The sequence below is a fragment of the Pogona vitticeps genome, chromosome 9 (genome assembly GCF_051106095.1).
Source record: "Pogona vitticeps strain Pit_001003342236 chromosome 9, PviZW2.1, whole genome shotgun sequence".
In the NCBI taxonomy this organism is placed as follows: Eukaryota; Metazoa; Chordata; class Lepidosauria; order Squamata; family Agamidae; genus Pogona; species Pogona vitticeps.
This window is the reverse complement of record NC_135791.1, coordinates 25,916,460-25,925,035: the sequence shown is the minus strand read 5'-3', so window position 1 is coordinate 25,925,035 and position 8,576 is coordinate 25,916,460. Positions and strand designations below refer to the sequence as shown.

General features: G+C 48.2%; 1 protein-coding gene across 1 annotated transcript in view; it reads right to left on the bottom strand.

Annotated features, from left to right (window-relative positions):
• Positions 1-5,959, bottom strand: part of ARHGAP35 (Rho GTPase activating protein 35) — a 62,383-nt gene extending 56,424 nt beyond the window's left edge. Inside the window, exon 1 of the mRNA XM_020787072.3 lies at positions 5,429-5,959. The gene's annotated coding sequence lies outside the window, so the exon portion shown is untranslated. The remainder of the gene's footprint in view (positions 1-5,428) is intronic.
• Positions 5,960-8,576: the final 2,617 nt, after the last annotated feature.

The following is an 8,576-nucleotide window of genomic DNA, read 5'->3' as shown; positions in this document are numbered from 1 at the left end:
AGAGCTATGTGAAAATCTCTCTACTGTAATAAATCCCCAAATAGCCAGTTCTGTTGTTCAAAATAGAACAGAGCTAAAAACACTTACACCAAAGTGTTAGTTTGTTCCTGAGACATAGTAATTCAAACCACTCATTTATCTGCTTTTTGAGACAAAATCAAAATGGCTCCAAAAGAAATGCTTGGCTTGGTATGCATTTTTAAACATACTTTAGCTACAATCCTGAAACTATTATTGCTAACCCAGAGGGAACAACACTTACTTCTGAGTAAACATATGAAAGGTTGATGTACCAGGTATAAACACAAATAATGCCTGGACTGATTGACTAAAAGAACTCTCTCCCACAAAGAGAAGAGGGCAAATTAATCATCTCTACCAGTAAAACTTGACTGAAATACAGTTACATTACATCAGAACATCACAGATCTTTTTTTTTATAAATATCTGTTGAACATACTACTGTTTTCCTTGACTTAGCATATCCTAAGGACCTAATTTTTTTTCTTCCTAAGAAAAGTAGACTTCGGACTAGATGGGCGGGGTATAAATTTAATAAATAAATAAATATGAAGTAGCACTGAAAAATGCAGAACTCTTCAAGACAAGGAACCTCAACAACAGACACATAGAACTGTTACCTCCAAAGATTTCTTCAGCTCTCAACATATGAACAAAATGGATGTAAATGTATCATTTGTTTTGAACTGTCTCCTTCAGAACAATTAGCACGGGGGGAAAAAGCATCTATCAAACCAGCTGCCCAGCTTGAGATAGGGGAATAACAGTTCTCCTTGAAGCTGTCTACTTCTTAGTACAGTACAGTGGTGCCTTGCATTAAAACGTTAATTCATTTCAGCGAAATTGCTGTAGAACGAAAATGTCTTAATGAGAAAATAAAAAGCCCATTGAAACGCATTGAAACCCCTTCGATGCGTTCCAATGGGCTGGAAACTCACCATCCAGCGAAGATCCTCCATAGGGCGGCAATTTTCATTGGCTGTCTTGCGAGCAATCCGTCCCAGAAAACAGGCGGGAGCCATTTTATTTACCCGGCGGCCATTTTGAAACCGCCGATCAGCTGTTGTAAAATCGTCGTTTTATGAAGAATCAGTTCCCGAAGCAGGGAACCGATCATCACAAAGCAAAAAAACCCCTATTCGTTTTGCGATCACAAAAACATCGTCGTAATGCGAGGCAATCGTAATGTGGGGCAATTGTAAAGCGACGCACCACTGTATATAAAATGTTCTCACAGAAAAACACAAATAACTTTTCTCTCAAATAATGTAAATGGTGGTAAAAAGCCAGGTCGAGAACTTCAATTTATGGGGGGGGGGGGTATTTATAGCTGTATGCTAAAAATCTAGTATTCACAATATTTTCAGAGCTCACTAAAAAAGGAACAACTTGAATTTCTGAGACCAGAATGTCTTGTACTCCGACACAGAGGAATCTAAAAGGCCTTTCAAGATGAAATTAATTCCCTACTGATTGTAATTAACCAACTTTACAGAAAAGAAAAGAAAAAGCTAATGTTATGCATGCTCTCTGGACCCTTGTTAAGATTTATTTAACACAATTTACAATTAGAACTTTATGACTGGTTGAAATTATTTTGACTTGTGTCACCAAGAAACACTTTTTCTTGGTGACTAACCCAAGGCGTAACTGATTTGTAGGATTAGATTCATGTACACTCATTTCTAAACTTAAAGTCTGAGTAGCCAAACAATCCTTTGCAGAACCAATTCAACAAAACCAGTTGAATGACCAGATCCTATTCATACCAACATCAAGCATGTAGATCCAGCTTATTATTCTGCATGCGGGACTTAAAAGATATAACTAGACTTAGAAGCTTCTATTGGTAATATAATAACTGTCAAATCAATTCTGATTTATGGCTACCCGTTTCAGGGTTTTCCTAGGCAGAGAGTATTCGAAAGTGGTTTACCATTCCCTTCTTCCATTTATTTATTTATTTAACTTATATGCCGCCCACTCTACCCAAAGGTCTCTGGGTGGCTTACAACAATTAAAATTCAATTAAAATACAATAAAAGATAAAATGATTAAAATACAATTAAAATTGCCATCAGGACCCACAGTTGATGTTATTTCAATTAAAAGCCTTCTGGAACAGGAAGGTTTTGACCTAGCGCCGAAATGTCATCAACGTCGGCACCAGACAAATTTCAGTCGGGAGGGCATTCCATAGTCTGGGGGCAGCTGCCGAAAAGGCCCTTTGTCTACAAGCCATCCCTCTTACCTCCTTGAGGGCAGGCTCTTTCAAAAGGGCCCCCTGGCTAGATCTTAACTGCCGGGTAGGCTCATATGGAAGGAGGCGGTCCTTCAGGTAGGGGTGCCCTGGGACTGTGCAGCTTGCCCTATGTTACACAGGCTTGGCTCTTCTGGAATGCACAATGGGGAATTGAACCTCTAACCTCTGGCTACACAGTCAGATACCTAACTCAGTGAGCTATTCTATAAAAATTAAGTTACCAAAAAAAACCCTACCTAACCACCTCAAACACTTAGAAATGCTCGATGAAGAGAACTTTCAGAAAAGCCCTAAAGCTCACCTAGCCAACTAATTTTAGATAACCAAAACCTTAAAGGCCCAGTTACCTATCTTGTTATGAGAATCATTAAATTATAAATAAATTTTATCAAACAGTATTTACTGACATTCTCAAATTACTGTAAGAGGTATCCTTAAACAAATGTGTCAGCCTAGCTTAGAGGTCAAGTCAGGGCCCCTACAATGCAGTTAATGACTAAAAGTAGACACCAGAGTTTACCTACAGTAAATGGAGTGCCCATTGCTTGTCATTTAGCTGTGCACATTCCAACTTATTTCAGAACTAACTAAAAAAGGAAGCTGTATGACAATACCTGGACATAGATGGATACTTAACTAAGACCAAAAAATGAGGTAAAGAGTTGTAAGTATTGAAAGAATCTGATACATTTATGTTTGGAGAAATTTCTTCCTTTCAAATGATTAAGTAAGCTCAAAGCCAAGTAAAGTCAAAGGAGTGCTAAAATGACTGTTCCTTAATCCTGAACCAGAGAAATATAACATCTTTACATGTTATAAAACACCACAAAGTTGAAGCAAATAATCCTTCCCAAAAAGCCTACAAATATAAGAGATTCTAATGTAAAAGGCCCCTACTCCCACTTACACAACCATTCTTATTCAGGAAAACACAAAAGCAATGAAACATATAATCTGTACATACAATATTAGGAGGTAAAAGAACCTTTATACTTACAGAGATATTAAGAGGGAAAAACTCATGAAATAAAGAAACTTCATGGCAAAAGTCAGAAGAGAGCAATGTTCTCTGACAACCCATTTCCTCAGTTTTCCCCTCTGCATTTTAGATGATGTTTACAAGAATCCAAGATTATTTTGATACTATATAACCCTATGTCCCCATGCAACAATAGGCATAATGAATAAGATGGTAACCATCCTTCCAGGTACATTGGTCAACCATCTTTTGTACTGTCACCATCTTAAAAGGTTTAATATCATACTGATAAATATTATTTGGAAAACACACACTGGGTTTGAGCATATTAACATGCAAACTTTCATAGCACTAACTCACACACATAATGACTACACTATTTCTTCTTCCAGAAAGCTCAGAGGTGTCCCAGTTTAGCTAGAGAAGCAAGCAACAATGAAAAAAAAGATCCCACAACCTTGCCCTCAACAAAAGAGGCTACAAACTGCTTTGAATGCTGCACATTTCCTATACAGAAAGCCCTACAAGAAGGTTACAGAAGAAAAATGCCAGTGTTACTATACTTTTATGCAGAAAAGTGGGGAAGGAAAAATGCATTCACCATGAGGAGAAAAAAAATATCCTCTATTCCTCCTTATGTCAAACACACTTGAGGAATATATACTCCCTCCAAAAACAAGAGCAACAGCGTCATTCCCCAGCTTCAATGGAGCATAAAGAAAAGATTCACTTCCCTCTTGATGCTTCTTCTCAACACATCTGAGGTCTTTCAAAAGTAGGAGAAAAAGACTACCACATTTTGGGAGAGAAAACAACTGGCAACATATGGCCCAATTTCCCACTCCAGTCCCCAGGTATGCATCTGAGATAAAGGGCCCATCCTACAGGAAATAGCAGCCACTGCCCAAGGTTCACCCAGAGATGACATTCCCTGAAAGGATTCTTCCATACTTCTCTCCTTCTTCAGCCCTGTATTTACTCCATGACACCAAGACCAGATCTCACTCAAACACCCCAAGGAAAAACTACAGCAGTGACTGGTGCTTCCATTCTCATTCAGACCAAACCAGACATTCGGGGTGTGTGTGTGTGTGTGTGTGTGACAGAGAACCCCTTATCCCCCTCTGACCTCACCTCAATTATTATTCCAAGGACTGCCATACCACCCCCTTCCCAACCTCAAGCATTTTTCCCCAGTGCATCCGGCTAAGAGGGTACTCTATCCACCTCTGCCTCAATTACCACTCCACCCACAAGGGGGGTATAGATGAGCTAAGGGACTATCTTCCCTTCACTTTTACCCTCTCAAGTCTCCAAAGACCCCATATTTTGCCTCCAAGCTATCCACCCTCAACCCTTCAGTAGCTGGGAAGTGATGGGACTCTCTTACTCCCCCCACTCTTCCAGGAAGGCAAGGATCCATCCTCTGAGGCTGTCATATGCACAAAGCAGGAAAGGGGGGGGGGGAGAGAAAGGCTGCTCTTAATACCTGAAGTTTAGTCGCCCAAACAGGATCTGGGAGCTGATGCTGTTTGGGAGTGGGGGGGGGGCAGGGAGGGATAGAGAGAGGAGAAGAAAGAAAAGGACGGGTGGGACATTCTTCTCCTTCGCCGCCGCCCTCCTCAAGAACAGAGATTTATTTATTTATTTATTGCCCCTTGCGGCTTTTGCTACTCCCTTCCCTCCCTCGATAGACCTCGTCCTACAAAGGGGGGGTTTGAAGTGGGGAGCAGAAAATACATAGAGGGGGAGGGGGACGAGGAGGCGCTACCTGCCCCTCCCCCACCCCCTGGCGGGGAAGGGTCTTTTCTTTGCACCACACCCCCCTCCCTTCCCCGATCCCTCCGTTCCGTTTTCCCTCCCCCTCCCCCCCCCACCCGCCCTCTCTTGTCACGGATACTCGTTATCCACGGACGCCCTCCCGCCTCCCCGGGAGATCCGACACCCGAGGTGAACGGGGGTCCCTCAGGAGGAGGGAAAGAGGGGAGCAGCCGACGCCGCCTCGTCCTCATTGTTCCTTCTCTTCTTCTTCTCCTCCTCCCCCCCCCCAACCACCACCACCACCTCAATGGGAACCGGGGCGGGGCCGATGGCAGAGGATGGGGGTGAGGAGGAGGAAAAAGAGGCGGCGGCGGCGGTCCCAATCCCTGCCTGGGAATACCTACCGGATCGGCATCGGCGGCGAGGGGGGGTCCGGGCCAGGCTCGAGGGGCGGGGCGGAGAAGGACCCGAAGCGGCAGCGGGAGGAGAAGGAGGCGGCGCCATGTTCCCCTCCCTCCTTCCTTCCTTCCTTCCTCTTTCTCCTCAGCTTCTCCCCTCCTTCCTTCCTTCCTTCCTTCCTTCCTTCGGTCCCGGCGCCCTGAGGGGAACGAAGGGCGGGCGGCGACGACGGCGACCGAACCAGAGCCTGAGGGGCGGCCTGTAAGAATAATGGCGGCGGCGGCGGCGGCGGCTTCTTTCGCCTCACAAGGAGCCTCGCGGCTAAGGCTGAGGCGGCGGCGGCACCATCGAGCGACCCACCGCCTCAGAGGAGACACAGCGCGAGGCTGCGCGCGCGCAGGAGAGAGAGGGAGAGCGCGGGGGGGGGAGGGAGGACGAGCCACAGGGCGCGAGACCGCCGGCGGGTGGTGCGCGCGCAGCCCCACCAGAAAAGGGGGAGGCCGTCGTCGGCAAGGAATGAAGTGGGGGGGAGAGAGGAGCGGAGCGGGAGGGCGGGCTGGCTGGCGCGCGCCGGCCCTGAGGAGAAAAGGGGCGGGGCGCGGCTCGCGAGAGAGAGAGAGAGGGAGAGAGACGGGGGGGGCGCGAAGAAGTGGGCGGGGCTCCCGACCCGTCTACCAAAGGGGTTGGTTTTGTGTGCGTGTGTTTGTGCGTCTGTGTGAATTGGGCGCGCGTGCGCAAAGGGGGGAGCAATGGGGGGGAGAGAGGGAACACACCAGCGCGCGCCAGGCGAGGGGCGGGTCGGGATTGGACTGGACCTCACGGCGGCTATGGCCGTGGGTTTTGCGCATGCGCCTATCCCCCCCCCCGTGTTCCCCCCCTCCACGGGTCCCGCCTCCTCGTCCTGAGGCGCGTCCAATGCGGCTTTGCCCGTCCGTCCGTCCCTCTTCCCCCTCCCCTCCCGCCTCTCCACAAAGCGAGGGGAGAGAGAGAGAGAGAGAGAAGGGGGGGGTTGGCGCGTGCGCGGTGCGGGGAGGGGGAGGGGCTGGGAGGGATGGGGGGGAGAGGAGAGCGGGCACGAGCGCGGGGCGCTGCCCGGGCTGGGCTGGGCATGCGGTGCCCCCCGAGGGGAGGGCGGGCGGAGGGAGGGAGGCAGAGGCGGCATCTGGGGCTCCGTGCAGGCATCCATGCAGGCACCCGGTGGCCCTCCGCGGGCGTCGGGCTGGGCGGCGTGCATTGCTGCTAGGAGACGCGTCCCTCCTCTTCCTCGCCTGCTGCAAAGGCCCCTCCCGGGGCGCGCGCCGCGAAGGGCAGCGCGCAAAATTGCGCCTTCCCCCCCCTCCTCCCGGGGCGCGCCAGCCTGCCTGCCTGCCTGCCTGCCTGGCCACGGCCCGCGCGCTCAGCCGCCTGGAGCAATTCCCGCTGAGTGCCCGGTGTCTACGGAGCCACCTCTCTTCCCTCCTCCCGCCCGATCCAATTGCTCCTGTGTAATCCGTGCCTGCGGCTCTGCGGCTGCTTTGTGGATCGCCACCTCTGTGTGGTGCTGCCTTTGCCCACCGGGGTGCCCAACCCGCTAGCCAGGGTGTAGCCAGACGGTTTCTGCCAGGTTCAGAAGGGAGGGAAAGAGTCAGCACATTTTTTTAAAAAAATAAACAAATAAATAAATAGATGTGCATCAGAAAAAGAAACAGATGCACGGCCTATTTTTTGTTAGAATCATTGCTACCACCATCATTGGGAAAGGAACGCTGAAGGGCATGGAGCTGGGAATATGTTTCCCCCAGGATCTGGCATTAGGAAGCGAGAAAGCTGACACAAAATAACTGCTGGGGAAGCACCAGGAAATAACATTTTTGCACAGCAAGGGAAAAGGGGAGCCAAGCCTGCCGAGGGGGTGGGAATGGGACCCGTCCTTCCAGTGTTTGTTAGTTTTCAACCAAAATTGTTTGTTCTGTGGTGACCTTTGTGACTGGAGTAGTTTTGCTATGTCAATATTTTGCATTGAGGCTCCCGGACAGTGAAAGCTGTAAACTCCATGGAAAAAAAATCTGGCCGGGGAGAAGTTCTGTCTCCCTCCACCGAACACCATTTCATGTTTATTCTTTCTCCATCCTGTGCCCCAGACTGCCATGAACATTTCAAAACTTACTTGGGGCTTGTGGGTCTCGCCTTTTCTCCACAGAGCTCGAGATGGTTGTCCATCGCCCTCCTTTTCCTAAAATCACCTTTTAGCCTCGCAATAGCCCTGCAAAGGAGAACAGGCCGGTCACCAGCGTCACCCGTTGAGGTCCAGGATTGAAAGGAACCGAACCCAAGTCTGCTGAGCAGCTGGTTCTTCTTTCTTTCTTCTTTTTCATAATGATGACAAATCATATTTTATATGAGTCAAGCAAGGAGACATGCTGCCTCTCCTGTGAATTGTGCCAACTGAGCGAGAATGGGAGGTCTCTGTCAGCTGATGCCAGGAAGCAACATACGTAGTTTATCCTAAACACCTCTGAGCTGAGTGCCGTTTCCAGGCCAGGACACTGTACACAAATATGGTGAACAATCTGCAGCTTTTGATTCGCTGGACGAACCATCGGGCTAGTTTCTTGGGACGAATCTTGCTCCCTTTCAAACATAACTGAGCAGAGGCGGCCGTGTGGCTTCCCAAAAGATTGGTATTGTTGATTTGAGCAGAATCCCTCAGGCTGTCTATCAGACCTGTGTAAGTCAAGAAGAGTGCTGCATCTGGAATTAAGGGAGAAACGAATCTCTGAACAGGGTTGGCTAGCAGATTTACAGGGCCCTGTCGAGTTGTCCCTCTCTATTAACCTGTGCCTGTTTGTTGGAGGGGGTACGTCTCTTGTGAGCAATACAGGAGGGCTAGGATAGGGATTAAATTACGGCGCACACAATAGCCGAGCAAAGTACCCCACAGAACATTGAAATATCAATATCGGGAGCAACAGTTGTTCAATTTACACTCTTCCTCATAAACGATCGGGGTGGTTGGTGGTCTGCATTGAGACACACAGTTAAAACCACAAATTGCAAATATTGAAAACCGCAAGCATCTAAGATGACAGACTGTGCATGTTTGCTAAAGCGCAAATAGAACAAGCAAGTCAAGCTGCTTATGATTATCCTTATCAACATTAAAGCATTTATATG